The sequence below is a fragment of the Struthio camelus genome, chromosome 1, assembly GCF_040807025.1.
Source record: "Struthio camelus isolate bStrCam1 chromosome 1, bStrCam1.hap1, whole genome shotgun sequence".
NCBI classification, from domain to species: domain Eukaryota; kingdom Metazoa; phylum Chordata; class Aves; order Struthioniformes; family Struthionidae; genus Struthio; species Struthio camelus.
The window spans coordinates 24,857,852-24,877,672 of record NC_090942.1 but is presented as its reverse complement, the minus strand read 5'-3'; the positions used below and the strand labels follow the sequence as shown (position 1 = coordinate 24,877,672).

The following is a 19,821-nucleotide window of genomic DNA, read 5'->3' as shown; positions in this document are numbered from 1 at the left end:
CCTCCTTTCCTGACTGGCGTCACTACTCCCTCTGTTATTGCCTCCAGAGAGGGAATTTTGTGTCATTCAGGGCCTCCAGGATCCTTTGCTTTCTGCTCTGCAAAATACACACATCTGGTAGCTCCGCTGTGATATGGCTCTTGCTCAGTCACCAAACCAAGGTGGTTGGCCAGTGAATGGGAAACAGGGAACAGGCTCACAAATCCCTCTGTCAGCATGTGTCTCCCTTCTGAATGAGAGAGGCAGAAGCTTAGGAAGTCTACTCAAGGGCAACTTTTTGTCTTGCAACCTTCAGTTTTAGATGGGGGCCCCTTTGGAGGTGGTATAGCTTAGGAACCACTGGTTATTTTAGCACCTGAAAGAACACCATCTTGCTGCAAACAGGCTGAGGAGCATTCTTTCTAGTTATTCATTGGCCCAGGTTCATCTATGAACAAAATATATTTTACCAAAAACATATCCATTTTCGATACAGCTTTTCAACATAGTAAACAATGCCTTAATTAATTTGATGATAAAAACAAGAATTCCCCCGTGTCTCACTCTGTCTTAGGTAAGATATTAAAGTAATTTTCATTTGAGGCTTTCAATTGAGGGGTTGAACTGAGTACTATTCCACATCATGTACTCTGAAATTAATTAGAAATCCATACTTGGGTCTGAGAGTCTTTTACTCCGACTAGGGTGAAAAGCCTGTACTGATCATCTGTGGCCAGATCTCATTGATTACATCATACAGTATGCTATTCCCATGGTATTTGACTAAAACCAGCAAGGCTATGTGGAGGGGATACATAATTGAGGAAGGAAGCCTGAATCTGCCCTTTAGCCGGGCCCCCTTTTTGATACTGGCCTAAATTACTTTAAACATTAGCATGTCTCTCTGCATTATAATTTGCCTGGGTGTTCTTTGTACTCCCCTGTTATTTTTCATTGTAACCCCACAAAAAAGCTTTCCTTCATTTTCTAGGGCCAGATTCACAGATGGTGTGAGCTGTAGTGCTCAGATTCACTCCAGCCGAGGACCCAGAGTATAACAGAACTGTAATAGATATTTTAAGGCTAGTGATCACTTTACACCTAGACACTGAAGAAGGAATGACTTCATTTAGATAGAGATTTATTGTTAGCCATAGTGTTTTGAGTCACTCTGTAATGACAAGTTGTGCTGAGAAACTGCAGAAGAGATTTGCCTCTGACCTTTTACTGTGTAGCATGTAACAGCAATGGATGACAGCAAAGTGAAGGTAAAAAACTTAATTTTTTGATGTGGGAGAGAAGGAATTAAAATGCAAGTTTAGGAAAACTGAAAAGCGTTAAGACAGAATTAAGCTAGAGTGTTTACCTTTTTTTTTCTTGATTATGTACATTCTGCTTTAGCTCTTTTTTTCAGATTAGTTCGCTGAAATGCAGGGGAAAGTTATTGATATTTTAATGTAGTGAGTGCATTGAAACCATTAGCTCATTTTTACTAAACACCTGTCATCAGCAATAGATCTGCATTTAGACTGGATGCTTCTGCTTTGTGCAACACTAACCTGCATTCTGAAACCATGGTGTGATGAGAAAATATGCCATATGTTATGTCACCGAAATGTGTTTTTAAAATGCTGTGTGTCACATTGTAAAGTGTTTCTATTATTTCTATAGGGATATGAGAATAAACTGTTTAATGACTTATATGCAACATTTATTTGGGTAACATAAATTCAGTCAAACCAATATAAGCTCTTAGTCAGCTAAAGTTCTGGTCCTTTGTGGGAAATTTATACAAACAATAGAAATGCTGAAGTGGTAATGTTCTTAATTCAATAACCTGTGATGTATATCCCCTGTTAGTGCACACTGACAGAACCTTACTGAAGTCCATAGTGCTTTGACAGTTTATCTCAGGTGTAAATTTGTGCAACAGATCTTCTTTAGTCTAAGTTACCATCTCACACACAGGAGTATAGACCTGGAGACAGAGGTCTTTGGATTTGGCTCAAATATTTCTGTGAAGAACTGCAAGGCCAGTTCTGCAACTTAATCACCAAATTGACTTCAGCAGATTTTCCTGGGTATAATTAAAACCAGAATTTGGTTTGAGCTCCTTAATCACTTTTAATGGAATCGAGCACCTAAGTGAATGTAATTTTACAGATTTTTTTTTTATATTTCAACTAGTCAGAGCACCTTCTTCTGTGAAGAAAATAAGATTTGCTGTTAGAAAGTAAGAGTCTTTGGAAGTTCTTCACAACTATAGCTGTTGCTAACAGGGTTGGAGGTAGCTGTGCTGCTGACTGAGGGCAGGCAGGGGTTGTTAAGCTGCATATAAGGGCTCCCACAACGGATAGATTTCCAGCTTTCTCAAATTTCCTGATTTAACATCCTGAAATTTTGCAGTCTGGGGAAATGCTTTGTTCATTTCTTCTTTCTCTCTCACCACTGCCTGTAAATGAACCAACACAGCAATGAAACATCTATTTTTAAAGCCATCTCATTAATGTCAGATGACTATTTATTCCAGGGATAAAAACACCTGATCTGTGCACCCAGAAGTCTGAGTGATCAGCAAAAACTTGAATGGGTGGATAAAAATTATACTTTCTAGAGGTTCATGTTCTTCTACACTCAATTCATCCCAAGAGTTCAAGTCTAATGAAGGCCATAGTGGATAAATTTGTTCCCTGGTGGGTTTTCTGTTTCTGTATATTATGTCTTTTGCATGTCTGGAAATATAACTAATACTAACCTTAAATTATCAATGGGGAAGCCATGTAGCAAGCAAGAAAAAAGCAGAGTTATTTCAGTGGAGCATTCTACCCAATATGTGGTTGCATGTATTGAACAAGTCAGAAATGTATGGAAAGGCTGGGGCTCATTTTGTTCCACTTCAGTGTCTAATAGGCAGATATGTGGAGCTCCAGACTTAATTTGACAGCAACACCAGCTTCAGGTGCCACTAGTGTCTCCTTCCCACTCTCAGTCTTTCTTCTGACTACCATCCCTGTACTGTGGTGCAATGTCCACTTGCTTGTGCTAGCGGGGCTGTTTGGGTGCCTTTGCTGGGAACTGCATTGAGGGCTCATCCAGCTCAAAAGTTCCTTGTTAAAAAAGTACCCTAAACAATGTATTTTTTTTAACTCAGGTTGATTCCTCAGTCTGACTCATATCATGACTGCTCAGGCAGCTGAGCCAAGGCTACAAGAGTGGGCAAAACTGTGGTGTAGTGGTAGCAGCACCGTAAGTTGAGTATTGCCCCTCAGGGCAACGTATCATGAATAAAAAGCCTTGGTATGAACTTGAGGACTCAGTGGGGAGGAACCGGCAGCGTCAGCGGGTGACTCACCCGACCCATTGCACAGCGTGGCTCTGCAGCGGTGGCAGCCGCTGTGAGGCTGAGCTGCGGCCAGCGTGGCTCCCTCCCTGCCCTCGGCTCCTCTTCTGCCACCTGGCATGGCCGCTGCAGCCTGGGCCAGGAGCTCAGGGTGCTGAGCTGCACACTCATCTGGGGGGCTGGTGGGAGGATGATTTCTCATGGATCAGCAACCTGAACTGGCTCCTTGTATAAATTCACAAGCTGTTGCCAGCAAGGGCAGGGGAGAGGCTGCTTGTTGCAGCTGCAGTGCCCAGAGCAGCTCACGCTGCTGGGGTATGGGGCGCTGCACATCTGGCTGAGGAGGAGGTGTGCAGGCACGTGAGGGCCCCTGTGTAGCTCCCCTAAATCTAGCTAGATAACTAGCTCAGACTTAGATGTCTAGTCAGAGGCCAAAGTCAGGGCAGGTAGGTCTCACCTTGGACAGTGCAGCTCAAAGAACATAAAAAGTCCTATGAAGTCCCCTGTTGCCCCCGAGTCTTTAGGACGAAAACAAAAGCTTTGCTGGCTGAACATGATCAGACCAGCTTTGTTGCGTTTGAACAGCTTTTCCCTAATTCAAGGTCTCTGCTAGGGTCAGTGGATTTTTAAAAACGGGAATTATTTTTTAGAGAAAAAAGAGCTAAAATCATTCACACACAAAGCACAAACAGAATGAAAGCTTGGATCCGTTAGTTACGACTTGTGACACGGTGCACAAACAGGCACGTGCACTTTTTTCTGTTAAAAATTCCTTGTCAAAATAAAAATTGTTGCTTAAATTAAAAATTGCCTTAGTTTTACATTGAAAGCAGATTGTGCAGGCAGTGAATTAAAGTTGCACACCCTGCAAAATAGTAAGATTTTCACCAACCAAACTTTGATACAGTTAAGGTGCTGTGGCAGCCACAACTTATTTTTTGTTTATGTTTCAGGAAAAGTAATTTCCTGTCGATCTGTGCCAGACTCAGAGAGTGGGAGTATTTGCAAACACAGGTTACTCTAAAAATAAGCTGGAAATGATAGTTTCATGCACTTCGAAGAACAATGCAGGCTAGGAAAAGTGCAACTTCTGAAAGACAAAAATCCAGTCCTTAAAAAAGAAAACAAAATAATGTCACATACTCTTTAATAAGATTAAAGCCACTAGAATGTTTTTACAGGAACTAAGCAATGGCACTGCTTATTTTCTACATACCATATCATACAGCAGTCAAGAGCATCTAGATATCAAGTTAGGGAAGAGGTGGGAACTTCTCTGGTAGCTTCATAAAATAAAAGTAAGAACGTATATTCTTTGCTTTGTGATTTTTAATAGTGTGATTTGACTTTGTGATTTTTAATAGTTACAATATACCAGGTTATCCCTTATTTAATGTCACCAAAGTAATTTCAAGGTTGTAATTTTAATTAATATTTAATTGGATATCTCATTTAATTTATAATAAGAAAATATGGCTATTTATATTATGGCTATTTAATGTGTATATTTAAATATATGCATTTATATATTTAATTTGCCCCAGAAAGAGCAGAAGAGTTAACACAGGCATGAGGCTTTGTTTTCTGGCATGTGGAAACAAACTTAGAGGCAGTTACATAACCTTATAGCTTGGCTCTTATGGTCTTTGCAGAGGTCCAGATTATGTGCATTACGTAACCTCGTTTACACAGGAAGCGAAAAGCGTCTAACAAGCTAAAAATAGACAGTCTTCTGTAATTTCAAATAACAACATTTCAAACTTCTTTAATATGACTGCTCTTATTTTTACAATAAAAGTGGTCTCTTTAGACAATGTATTTATTTTTTGTCTATGGCAATGTTTTACCACGCTGGCAGTCTGTTTTCTCAGAGAGATTCAAAGCTACTTTCTCATTTTTCCATTACAGCAAGACTGCTCTGGTTTTTATTTAAGGTGCTTTCCTTCTGTGTTTGTGAAAAGAAGCCCGGAATATCGTTTCTGCTTTTTCTCCTCAGACAGTCAAGTAGTTTGACATTTGTGAGCAGCTTTTGGAAGAATGATGTTTGTTTGTGTCCTAGCAATAACATTCTCAGTGATTGAGCAGGTTATTAAGCTTATTTGTTATGTTGCTCCTTCAGACACCGGATTTTCAGGGCAGAACACAAAGTATTTATTTTATGCTTTACTACAGCTGCTCCTCACCTTGGTTTTGTGGCCACTCACCTAATATTTCCCTCCAGTAGGTGGCAGGAAACCTTACGGGACTGGTAAGTCAGCCCCTGACTGCCGTAAGGGCAGTGGATCATGTTCGCACAGGGTGGCTGCCTTTTCTCAGGCTGACATTCGCTTTCACCTTGTGTCACTGTCCCTGTCCCCCGTGTATGGCCGCTCATGCTTCTCACTATAAGGAATGGTCTGGTGGAGGTGAGCTTCAGTATATGCATTTTAATGCTCAGGGAATTTGCCCTTCGTTTTTGCACAGGGTTCCCGACGGGCATGTTGAAACAGACCCGCTCCACATGTCTCCCTCCCCACTTTGGGCTACACCGGCCCAGCTGGCACAGGGAGCACATTTGCCCGCTCATGCAGTAGGAGAAGGCCCAAGGTGCTGGTGGTGGTTGTTTGCTCCGGACTTGTCTAAATGGCCCAGGTCCCTGCCACGCTTCTGACCTTCCTGCTCCTCATCACCCAGAGCAGGCTGCGGCAGGAGTCCTGGTGGGGACACTGCACCGAGGCAAGATAAAAGCTGGCCTGGCGGGGAGGACAGGGCAGAGGCAGGGCCACTCCCGAAGTCTATCAAAGGTGCTTTTTCAAGCTTCATGAAATTCAGCTGTGCACAAAGGTCTTGTCCAATTTTCAATATAGTGCTCAAGTCCTCCAGCCCTACGATGGTAAGTGATGCTGATTGCACGGGGTTAATTTGCACAAGTGTGAAATGAAGTCCTGTGGAGACTTCAGACTGCTCCATGGACAAGCGCTCTTTTCTTAAGTTTCAGCATCAAACTTTGTTTTGTGCACTTTGGACTAATCACAAGCGTTTTAAACTGAAGAGAAGGGAGACAAACTCTCCTTGGGCTTCTGTAAGAATTTAGGTATTGTTGCACCTTGATTGGGAAGGAATGGTAATGTGCAAGTGTTGAAATTGCATTCATTCCTCAGCAGCAATACTCCGAAGGGTCTCCTGGCTCTCACACCCAGATCTGAGCATACTTGGATCAGGACCTGATAATAAACTGACCTGATTTCAGTGAAGATGCTAATTTGAGTTGTAGAGTTCCCCACTCACTTCTGACAGAAAGCACTTGATTTTTCTGAATGCAACCTCTTATTTTATTTTTTTCTGTGATTCTTCCACTCGTAAAGGGGCACGACCTCATCTGATTTAAGATAATATATCATTTTTGATTTGCGCTAGCTGAAAACCAGACATGAAATATTCATATTTGCTTTATTCATCCTCTGATTTTTCCTGTTAGGCTGTCCTAGCACCCACCCACTGCTGCAAGGACAGTTAGCAGCAATTCCTTAAAATATCCTCTCTGTGCTCACAGGGAAGCAGCAGGTCATAAGACTTTTGATGAAAGCCGCATGGAGAGGCTGCCTGAGAGCATGGCTACTGAGTGAGGCTCACTACATTTGTTCAAAGCCCCCTGTTAAAATCCAATCCATACATGAGGCTTACAGAGGTTTATATGTCTCCTGGCTTAAAATAATTGCAATAATCCCTTAGACTAACAATGCTGAATTGTTGTGTTTCCTCCAACAATAACATTTAGTTCTAATGTAATAGTCAGCTGGTGGGGGGAAAATCAAATGCCTTTTTTTGTTGTTGTTGCATTACAGTTATTCTGTAGGAGGAGGAAGAAAGGAATGTCACCCGAATCTGCTGATGCTGGGTGCAAGCTGTAATCATTCCAGCCTGTGTGTGGGAGTTTGTTCTGCAGACGCTGGGGGGCTGATCTTATCCCAGTGCAAGTACAAAGTAACTCTGCTGGACTCACTGGAAAGTTAGTGGGAGGAGAGTCAACCCCTTCCTTTTGTGCAGGGGTAACCTTCTGTTTAATTTCTGTGAAAAGGATATGCCCACAACATCAACTATCCTTTGTTTGTTTTTCCAGTTAGGATTTACCATACAATTGGATAAGGAAAATGGACAGAGAGTAAGAGAATCATTTCAACAAAATTTAACATGCTATGAAGAACAGGAGTAAGTTAGAACTAATTTGTTGGTATTTGATCTTTTCTCTCAGCAGCTGCAGAAATGCAGGAAAAAGAGGATGGTAGTTACACTCCATGAAGCCCATTCCTGGTCCAAAAATGCCCTTAATCCACACTGTGTGGACACCCTAGATGCCCAGAAAAACTGTGAAGCCCTCTGGAGAGGGAGAGCCCAAGCAGTTTTCATGTCTTAAAATGGGCCCACACTTGTTTTTTCACACAGCCTAAGGTGGCTGGCTACGCTGTGCTGCGATCCTCTAAGCACATCTCTCAAACTTGGCTCTTTACAGCGTCGTTATTTTTAACTACTGATAAATAAGCAGCCAGCAGTGTCACAGGAAACCTGGACATCCTGGGACTCAGAGTTTAAGCCAACTCCTGAACACTAACTTCATGTCATGCTGCTGACGTAACCTTAGAGTGAATAGCCTTGCTTTGCACATGGTGTAATCCTTATAACTTTTTAATAGGCTCCCACACGAAGTCAACACAAACTACTTGTGCTATGGCAGTATGCTGATTCTCTAGTATAAAAGTCCTAAATAAAGCAAAGGCAACCCTCTCTGGAAAAGGGATGTACTGGAAAATCTTTAGGATTTAAAACAGGGGGAAAGTTGTGGTATGGAGCACCGGGAACTTTTCAAAGCTAGACATAGGCCAAAGAAACCCTATCATTATTTCAGTATATACCAGACATTAGTGCAGTCATTGGCATCAAGAGCATCATGGAAGTACAAAACTAAGCATAAAGACTGACTTTATGAATATTTCCATGAGACATTAAATGAATCCATTAAAAGAGCTTCCTTTTTGCTAGGGCTAAGTATGGATTTAATCCCCCTATCTGAATCCCTGTTAGATGTAGTTGTCTGCGAATGAGAGAGACTTACGTAACACGTAGTGGAGGGGGAGCTGGGTGTGCCATAAGGGCACTCGATCAATCTCTTTCACTTTTCATAACCAGGAGTCCAGCTATCCAACGGGTCACCGTAATACAAGTGCTCTCACATAGACACTGGGAAAATTCCACTATGGCAGCAGAAGGCGCTGACATTATAAAGACCAGATTATTACTGTCCTGAGGAAAGCTACACACACTTGTAAATCGTTTGCTAAAATCTGCTCACCTCTGTCTAGCAGCCTCAATCAATTTTACTGCAAAATTGCTATCCGTACCTGTCTCCCCACATGCCATAATGAGTTAAGATGTTGAATTATAGCTTTTGAATCTTTATTCAGCTTACAGGTCCAATGGGTAATAGTTGTGCTGCAACAGATTAATGCTTTAATTTGTAGCATTTTAAGGCTGCCCTGCACGAGATTTGAAATACTATCAAATGGTATAGGGCACCTCATGCTGCTCAGGGTTCCCAGCACCTTGACTGGGAACATTTTACTAAAAGGGTTTGAATCTCAGCTATAATCAGCTCTCACTGCCACTGAGTCATGGTCAGATAATGCTAGGTGAGGTCCTGCTCCATTTCTATTATTCATTATGCTGAATATTCAGTCCCTTACATTTAGTAACTTCACAGATATACTCCACAGCATTTCTTCCAGGCCACTAGCTAAAGGATGCATTGGATTAATGAGCCCCCCCTCCCTACAAAGGAAGGTAGAAGACGGCAGTGATGCGTCCTCCCTCACTGTCCTCCCTCAGAGAGGCAAATGGCTTTCAGTGTGGTCTTCTCTGTCTCTGGGCTCTGTGCATCTGCAAAGCCTCTGAGCATATTGCTTCCACATCCAGATTTGGCACTGAAAGCAAGAGTCGGTTCTGATGGCGTGACTTAAACCAGACAAAATTTGTTCCAGCGCATGAGACTTCTGAGTGTATCAGCTTTAGCTTTGCTGATAAGAAGTCAACAAAATGATAATTCTGTAAAAATGCAGGGATTTTATTGGATCTCTGTGAGTGTGAAAATTCACATTTTAAAAAACATGCACCTCTTTGAAAAGGGTAATTGGCTGGCCTATTGAGACAGCCTGTTTTAAGCCCATCAGCTTGTTGTGTTGAGTCAATGTCACATTGCTGTAACAATGTTAACTGGAAAGGAAAAAAAAAAACCTCACTGTCGTTATTCATCATTTCTAATTTTTCTAATCCTTTGAATGAGTAAAGTGACATCACTGGTACAGAATTAATTCTCTTACAAGATAAATGTCAACATTTTAAAGTACATTTCTCAGCTATAGATTAACTGGGGGAGAGAATACAGAGCTTATATAATTTGATCCTTAGCCTTTCCCTTATCATTTAGTTAGCTATTTTTTTTTTCAGCACGATCCTGTGAACCGGTACAAGTAAAGTCCTCTGTGTCTATCCAATTCTGAACTGTATGTTTTAAGCTGGTTTTGCTTAGGCCTGCCTAGAGCTGTTTGCTGTCTAATAAAGACATAAGGTCTCCATCTGCTTCTGTCTGTTGGGAATTGCTGCCACTGTGCATTTTGACTGTCAGCTGGACACGAAGGCGGGCTGCCTCTGTGCTGACTCGGTTCACAGAACAACCATAATTAGCAGAGAAGTCTAATTGGACACATTCATCCTGGCTTTTGGCAATTATAACAGACATAATTGAGAGAAATATCGAGCAGAAAGGGGCGGAGAAGTTCCTAGCGTGCACTATAATGCCGCACAACTAGAATCAGATTTAAAAAGCCTGGGTGAAGGGAACGACGCTGAGCAGAGCCTGGGCACAGGGCTTCCTCCCAGCTTGCTGCACACAAGTGCCTGCAGAGCTTGCTCCTGGCTCAAATATGTGTGAAGGCAAAGCATGCCAAAGGGAATAAAATCAGAAGCCGGTAAACCTCAGTGGTTTGCCCTCAGAGTGTAGTATAAAATGGTGACTGTTTCTTTCTTAACAGTAGAACACCTACAAGTACCTTTTGCCTGCAGGTCCCCGCATGGTAAGTTTTTCTCTGGGGTGCTTTCTGTACCAGATCAGCTCACACTGCTGCAAAAATAGAACTGCCACTTCCCTGGAGTGTTCAGTAACTTATTATTGACAGGGATATCAGCGGCCAGATGACAGGTGACTCAGGCTGGGGTGCATGCTGGGGTCACACAGCCTGGCGGGACAACCCTGGTCCTGGTGCTGCCGGCCCAGGGGCCGCTCTGCCCCGGGGGAGCCCTAGCCCCACGCAAGCCGGCCACCCGCATGCTCGTGCAAAGTGAGCGCGCGGTGAAAATCAATGCGTGCAGGCGCCACGTGGGAAGCCCTCCTTGGAACCTCAGACAGCTCCTTCAAGGGCTGCGCTCAGCACTGCTCGGGGACACTTTACCCACCCAGCCTGTGACAGGCCAGGGAGGACAGCTGTCTGGCAGCAGCACGGATCCCCCTAAGGGAACTGAAAAACAGATCGCATATAGCTGCTTTTAAAGAGTAATTGTAGGGATTTGCTGCCCTCTGGTAGGATTTTCTTGCAGCTTCGAGGCTCTGTGAACAAAATCATGCACAGCCAGATGTGCCAGTGTAGGGGGTACCTGCTGGCAGAGGGAGCGCGGTGGGTACCTGCCTGGGGATCTACTGGCCTGCCTGAATTTTGGAGCTTCTTGGAGGCAAACAGAGCATTTCTGTAGGCAGCAAATGGCTGGGCAGCCCAGCTATAGCCCCCCTGCTCCTTCCTGGAAAGCCAAAAGGCTTTTGCTGATCCGAGGGAGAGGCTGGAGTAGGAGGCACTGTGGCTGGTGCTGACACAAAGCCCCCTCCCTCCACTCCCTCCCTTCCAAGCCAACAGGGCAGCAAGCCTGACTCCCTAAAACTGGTTCTTGGGTGTTTGCTCCTTCACAAGAGCAAGCCCACCTTGGTCCAGCTCGGACGGTACAGCCTTGTAGTGACAAAATTTAGTTTGGCCTACAAAGCTGAGAAGCCCTGAGTGGCTCTGCTGAGTTTACTTTCTCGGCATGGAATGTCCTTTCTGAGAGATACTGAGAAAATTAAGCTAATTTTCATTAAAACCATTTCCCAAAAGGCATATTAATGCCAATTAGATATGTTCCTCCCTTTGCCTTTTCATATGGGTCAGCCGTCTAGTTTGCCGAAAGTGCTTTTGAAAATCTGGGACTACTCCTCACTAAATGCACAACATTGTGAGTCTCTGGGGTTGAGATTTCTCTGACGAAATTTTGAGTTCTGCATGTTGACACCGCACATGCATTGGTCCTGTGGCCTGCCTTTGTAGTCAGTAGAGGAAACTGGCATGTATAGGACACATCAAATCACTCTAATGTCACAAACCATCAGGTGACTTGTACCCTAAATGCACCTATGGCTTATTAAAAGTGCCTGGGTTCACTACCTTGTATGTTGTTGGTTTTGCTGCAGGTACCCAAAACTAGGTCCTAAAATAGTAAAGAAATTGAGGGGGTTTGTCATAAAAATGCCACAGGTGCATAGATATCACCTGATTTGTTTGGGGTTTTTTTTGGTATAAAGAGAGGCTATCCTAGATGCCCTGGAGAAATACGCTTGTTATTCCTATTCACCTATTTACCAGTCTGGCTGCTCAAATGACACAAATGATCCTTACCTCCAGCAGTTCACACTCCCAGGAGAGAGAAACAGCTAGGCAGGGACCGAGGAAGAAGAAAAAGAAGTAAGACTTGGAAAAGTACAAATCCACGACGCTGATGGTTGTACTGCTACTTGGGATTTCCCTAGGGCTGAATGTGGAGGGGAGCTCAGGGTTGGGTGAGGGTAAGGCTGAGTAAGCAAATTCCACACTAATGAGTGATCAAAGCACAGGAGGCTGAGGCCGTGCTACTTGGGTGGAGAGGGGCGTATCAGCATTGCGTAAAGGGCATATTTTTATGATAGAGATGATTGTGATATGTGGGCAAAGGATGGGCACAGACAATGACACTATAGCTGTTTAACAAATAAATATATGCATATATATAGTACAGATGTAGAAAACAATGCAGGCTTTTAGTGGCTTGATGCCTTACACTGGTGTTTGATACTCATGCTCACTAAATCAGCCAAGATAGAACATGCCACTGGTCAGATGCAGTCTTCTTCAGGAGAAGGGTGGGATCTCAGTGCTCATCTCTCTCTCTCCTTCTCTCCTGTCTCCCCTCCCCTCTTTGTTTTAGCAAAGATGTATATGGCCCAGGGCTCTTGCCATGCGTGACTAATGGCATGTTTTCTTCAACAGTTTTGGATGCTTCACTTTTATACGGTATCTGACAGTATTGGGCAATGTGGTGCCATGCCAGAATAGTGGTCTGAAACAATGGAAGCACCACCCTTCTCCTAAGCACTTCTACTACTGTCACAACCATATACATGTACACATGCACAAACATATTTATGTGAATATATATATATGCATTTTATATATTTATAAACACACACACACACACACACACACACACACACACACACATTATATGTTTTGCTTTTTGTCTGGTTTCTTTTCTGTGCAATACGTGCATAGCCGGCATGGGCCTTGTGACTAACAATTCTGCTTGTACCAGTGGCCACAGGCCTGGCATAAAACTCCACATTGCATAATGGATTGCTGTGCAAACCAATATGAGCTGGTATGTAAGGAGCTAGTTCAATTTGATAATGCAGTCAGACTAATAAGTAGTTCAGAACAGCCTTTCATGGGTCTGGTTTATTGCTGTTAGGGGGTCTGATCTTGTATCCCTTTATGGTACTGCATGATGACAGTGAAATATGTATGCTTGTTTAGAGCTATTTGAGCATCTCTAGCTGGCACAGTATTAGTCAGGTCAGGCAGGTTCACAAAGTTATAAAGATGATGATAAAAGCTAAGGTTTGATTTGATAGTTTATTTTTCTTATTATTGAGAGTTTTTGAGGAACGAGGTAACCATTTCTTCACCAACCTTTTCAGCTACAACAGCCATGGCCACTAAGACACCCTGGAGCCCACTGAAGTGATATCATCCTAAGTGACTTCAGAAGGACCTGGACTGGCAAAACCAGCAGCTGCTGCTAATTTCTGCAGTTGCACTCCACAGACATATACTGGTTTACTCCAGCAGAGAATCTGCCCCCTTTATTTGGATTAGGTTGTGACCACTTTGTTTCTTCAGTGCTACTGTAATTCAGTGATACCTTAGAAATGGCTGATACATATTCATATAGCTATACGTGGAATAAATAGTAATACTTCTTCTCTTATGCTTTACAGACAATCTGGGAGATCTGTCTGCTGTTGTCTCTTACGTCATGAGAATACTGCCTGAAAATGGGATACTATTGTGCATCTTTCACATGTTACAACTCACAGGGTGGCTGTGCGTAACATCCATCTGGACTTCTTCCCTCATTCTGAAACCAGCCCGACCACCAGTTTTCTATAGAAAGCCTTTTATAGCTGCCTGGAAAACACCGACAGATCTGTGTTCCCTGAGATGCAACATAATACTGAACTTGAAAACGTTCCATATAATTGGAAGCCCATTAGCTAAAGCAAGAGGGCAGAACATGACAATATTTTATTTTAATAGGCTTGGCTATTATCTTTAGTACACATCACAGGAAATTCCTGTTAATGGTGGCTTACCCTAGAACTTCAGTTTGCAAACTCACCTGGAAAAAGCTGGCCGTGACATTAACTATTACTTTCCAGCTAAGGATTTCAACGGATTAGCTGTCATAGACTAGGAGTACTGGAGGCTTCAGTGGGCTTGCAACTGGCAGACAACAGATATTTACAGAAGAAAGTCCAGGAAATTTATTTCTGAATTGCAAGGGAATATTTCAGCAAATGACGGTGAGCATTTAGCCAGACTTTCCTTCGAAGAAAGTGCAAAAGATTTTATGAAGGAAACAATTGCATTAGGAATGAAAAGCAGACCAAAGAGCCTGTGTGGATACTGTTTATACCCTGACTGTCACAATTACAATTTCCATGATCTGAACTACACTGATTTCCTGCCCAAAGAGTGAAGTTTTGAGGAACAATGAACTTTCCTGGCTCTGGAATAGCAGTGCCGCCCTGTATCCTTCCATTGGCATTAAGAAATCCCTTGGAAACAGTCAAAACATTTTGCACTTTTCTCAGTTTAGGGTGAATGAATCCATAAGGATTTCCTCCATGACATTCCAAGGTTATGCTTTGCCTGTATTTGCGTATACTCAATTAGGTTATAGAGATGCTATAGAGAGGTTATAGAGGTTATCTCTATAGAGATAGACCTTTATTATTTCTGTCTACAGTAGGCTATTACTGGAACAATGCGGGCCACATTAATGCTTTAATGATTCTTGCAGATGGTGACTTGGGATGGGAACACTCCTGATTGGGCCAGCTCTGCTGATTCATGTTAATTGTCCACATGCTTTAAAGAGCTCAATGTTCTGAAGGAAAATTTAGGTCTTAAATATCTAGATTTTTGCTTCAGTTCATCACTGTGCCATTCTCAAACAGGCATTTGAAGGGATTTAAAGGATTTCAGCAGTTTGATGTAGTACACGGGAGATGGTGAATACATTAATCCTCCCTGATGTGCTTTTCTCTTCTCAGGTATGCAACTACTAACTAATCTCAAGATAGCTTCCCCTTTTGTAGAAGGGAAACAGAGACAGAGATGTTAGCAACTTGTTCGATGTCACATCAGAATAGGAAATTTAAACCAGGAGTCTGTCTTTCAAAAAAAAAACAGCTTAATTTTTCTATCATAACCCTGGCTTAGTTCTCCTCTGCAGAGGGTGACTGCATTAGCAACAGGTCTCAATACACAGTGAGCTGTATTCACTTAATAAAGGCTCTGTTCAGTCTCTCAGCTGAGGTACATACTCCAAAGCTGGCCCCTTGTGTGGGAAGGAGTATTAGTTCCCTCTCCTATTAGAGCCTACTCCTCCCCCAGCATTGCCATCACTTACTACACTTCCCAGTAAGGGGCTGTGTTTCTCTCCAGCTTGAAGGTATGTGCCTGTCCTTGACTGAAGACCTAACTTTGGGCCCATTTGTACCTTTTGAACCAATGTGCATGTTGCAGGGGAAGAAGAAGTGGGAGAAGATCCCAGCACAAGGAAATCCTTCACTCGACCTGAGTGGGGCTGGGGGAGATGAATGTACCCAACCATTTATCTCCATTCTGTGGTCACCCACTGTCTGGATTATTAATTTTACATGTGTGATAGAGGACACACTCTGGGAACAATGCAGTTCACCTCCAGACAAAACACAGATAACAGAAAACAGTCATCCCAGATGCAATGGCCTCTTGGGAGTCCTTAGCACTTTTTTGCGCCTCTGGCTATCTACACCACCTTTTCTTTGGGCTTTGGGTCTGGGCCAGAGTTTCCTCTCCAAAACCTGATCGCTTTCTTGACCTAACTCTGAATGATGTGTGCCACTGAGAAAGAAGATAACTCTGAATCATTTAGAGAGGAGGATATGGCAAAGCTGATGACTAACTTGCAGTGGCCAGCTCCTGGTCAACATTGAAGGAAGTGTAGGCACCTGCTTTGGTGGTTTTATCTAGCTTGCCCTTTAGCTTTGCGAGAGGATAGGTAGAGGTTAAGGACTGCTGCAGGCTGCTGTGTACCTCTTTGTGGTTTTATGCCCAAGCAGTTTCCACCTCTTTCCCCTCTTAGACATCTAACTCCTGTGCAATTTTTCAATTTTGATAACTGATGTGATGTGGCCTGCAATCTCCCTTATATCTATGATGGTGACTATGGAGTCGCCCGCCTGCTAACGATCTTTCACCTTCAGTGTAAAATGTCGTGCTTGTGGCATAGTAATTCACTGTGCAAATCAGGGAAAAACATCCATGCTCCAAATACCCTCTCCTTAAATGTTGTGATATGAGGAAAAGGTACAATGAAAGATATCTCCAATGGCACAAACATAGAAATAGCATGAAAATTCAAACTGAAATTCTTAAGATTCCCAAACTATTGCATTTCTCTTTCATTAAAGGTTGCGCAATGCCAGCATTCTCCCTCCCATAATTTGTGCTTACTTACAATAACATTTTATAGAGTTTGTGTAAGAACTTAAGTGAGCTCCTACTGAAAGCAGCAAGAACAACGCACACTATTGGAATCACAGCTTTCAGATTTGAGTGGGACTGGAAAATAGTTGAATGACATTGGAAAGTAACTCTCTCCTTCCCCTTATCAGCAAGATATGAACTCGTGGAATGATCTGGGGAATTCTCACGTTAAAATCCCACTTTAATAAAAAGATTTGAGTTGCTCCCAATAAGTGATGAGATATCACATGATTGCAGTTAAATTTTGCATCAAAATGAATTGAAATGCATTCTTTTCCCAGTACTTGTAACTTGCTTATTACCAGCATCTCAGGCAGTACCTAAGTTTACAAGGATCAACCTATGTTTAATTATCTTTGTACCCCATAAAGCAAACCTTGAGTTAAAATAAAAAAGCTTATAGGGACAGGTAAGAAAAGAAAATGTACTCTGAAGGATTGCCACAACAAGTCACTGGCTTGCTTTGGAAATGCTGTGAAATACTGAAATATTCTGACAGTCATGTCAGAATTCTTTTCACTATAGCAAGATCTTATTAGCACTATTGGAGAAAGTGCTGCCTTGGGAGCTACAGGATTGTTATTTGGGGAGATACGAATTTAACTTCTTCAGAGGTAAGCCTGTGCCTGACATAAATGCAATGCGTAACATCATCATTTTATCCTATTATTAGACAGTGTCTAACCACACCAGTTCTTCTGAGTACTTGGTACCAGCAGAGCTAACTGCTTAGTCAGTTTCTGTTGTTCCTGGTCAGGATTACTATGGAACATGCAATTTCTCCTGGTTTAACAAGGTGTTGTGAGGCTTATAGGCCACCAGTGGTAGGAAATGAAACCAGTGGTGACCATTAGGCATTCTGGAAGACAGTTCCTCAATATTTATAATCCTGGACAGATTCCTTTCCAGCTGAGTAAAACACCAGGAAACCAGCTAAAGCCTGATTAGCAGATCAGTCAGGCAGGAGTAGGTATACCAGCACTGCCCTGCAATTTGTCTGGTCAGGGGAAATCCATTTGTGCTTGTGTATGGGCATGTAAAATGAAGCAGTCTGTTGAGATCATATGGAAGGACTTTGGATTACATGATATTGGACTTGGCCACATTAAACTCAAAGATTGACTTCTGAGGCTCCAAAATGTCCTGGAACTTTCAGGCGCCCATACATCAAACTTTGTCGTGAGAAAGGACTTTATTCTTAAAATCATGTGAAATAGATGTTCTGGGCCACTTCTCCCCTGGCAGATAGTACAGAAAACCTAGCTAGCATGTGAAGGAATGGCTGGAGATAATTGTGCGGTTGTCAGCAAACTCAACTGCTTCAGCCAATTTTTAGGAATACTCAGCTGTCGCATCTGTCAATGTGAAAAGGAGAGCTGAGCTACCTTCCAGCTGGGTCAAGCCCCTGCAGCACCTCTGTCAGGTCTTGACTTCCACACTCTTGCCACACTCTCATACTGTCCTGACCTGCATTTCTAGTATCCATCATGGCTTCTTTCTGGATCTCCAGGCTGTAGTGTTTTCTGGGGAGTGCAAGTTGCTAAACGCCTTTGCAAATATCTGCACTTTTATTAGGTTATATTTTCTGTATAAAAACCTCTAATAATCCTTTAAATTGGATTGGTCAAAGTTAAGTTATCCTGAATGAATCCAGTCAGCTTTAATGAGGGCTGCTTACATAGTGTACATTTTTCTGAGTGAAAAAGAGAAAAAATAGAGTAGTTAGTTTCACTTCAGCTAAATTCTCTTCTCTGCTATTTACAGAGAAACTGCACAAAAGTGCAGCAATTCCTTGATTCTGAATTAGGACCCTACATTATCAATATAACAACAGCAGCTGAAGTGTGCAGTAGGCACACTTTCTAAGGACAATGGACGATGTGTACGAAGAACCTGGAAAGCCCAGGCATATTTACATCTGAATCCTAAGAACTTCAGGATAGAAGCCTCAGAGGACCAAGGATTTATTGTGAGAGGAGAAGCATCAAATGAAGATCTGGAAATAATATGAAAGAAATTTGTCTGCCATTGCTATCAGAGTTATGAAGGGACTGACTGTAAAGAAATTAAAGTAGCTGATGAACATCCAGGGGATTCTGCAGATTCTGTCTTATGCAGAAGGTTTGCAGTGATCTGCTTGCTTTCTTTGTCCTTGATTAGTGTGTTCTAATGGCTGCTTAGTCAAAGGTCTGGCTAGTCAGTCCAGAGGGACAGTGGAGCGTATCGTCTTTCAAAAAGACTCACATGATCTCCAGCTGGGGGCTGAAGGTGTCTAACATGGCATGGCGTGGACTTCGGATTTTGTAATCCAAAATCTGCAGCTAATGCCCTGGTGCTCTTTAGATAATGAATGAGGAGAACGGGGCACCTTGAAGGCTGAGTTAAAGACCCACACTCTGAATAAGGACCTGCCTTATTCAGAGTGAGTCAACAGAAAACACAGGTCGTACGAACATGTCTGGTCCTCTATTCCATCTTCTGAAATTAGACTGCTTGGAAGTGCTGGAGGCCAGTTTTCTGTCCAACTGACAGTGACAAGTGCAATAGTGGGTGCCTTTAACTGTTAGAAAAAGAAATAGGGTGGAGTTCACTGTTTTCCTTTTAAAAAGAGAAAGATATGTATAGCTACCTCTTGTGGGATGGATAGAGCTTTCTCCCAGAAAATGGGGGTGGGATGAGTATCTAGTTTCCTTTCCATCTGGGTGGATTCAAGCTCATTTTTTCTCCTTTCATATCCATGATGCTGGAGGTGTTTACACTTTGAGACCCACATCAGGTAGAAAGGAGCATAAGAGTCAGGAGACAGGGAAGAGAAAGGACAAATAGAACTCTGGTGATTAGGATATTAACCAAGAAAGAGAAGACATATGTATTAATCCCATGACCAAGGGCCTTCCTGTTTTTTCTGTCCTATGACTATTTTGAATAAAATTAATAAATAGTGCTGGGAGCAGGAACTCCATCTCCCCCAGATCTACCTCTGTCCTGAATCTGTGACAATACTCCAATGTCTTTTAAATATAAAGCTAATGAAGGCACCCCTGGGCAATCAGAGAGGCAGTTAGTCAGGATCAGGCGGGTTTATCATCTTCAGCGAGAGACCTATATATCTCCCAAATGCCACTGTAAGGTCAGTCCTTGGGAGACGGTGGAAATACTGCCAAGGTTCTCCTTCCAGGCAACAGTGAGAAGAATGCTCTTCTAGAGGTGATTAAGAGCAGGAAGCTTACTTGGCCTGTCTCCAAGGCGCTCCATGAACTTTCAGCTTCCCGGTTTCCCAAGGGTTAAGTATTCTTGAAGTAGAATTTACTTGCATAAGACAAT

General features: G+C 42.6%; 1 pseudogene; it reads left to right on the top strand.

Annotated features, from left to right (window-relative positions):
• Positions 1–1,168: 1,168 nt before the first annotated feature.
• On the top strand, positions 1,169–18,667 carry LOC104152156 (hyaluronidase-4-like; annotated as a pseudogene).
• Positions 18,668–19,821: the final 1,154 nt, after the last annotated feature.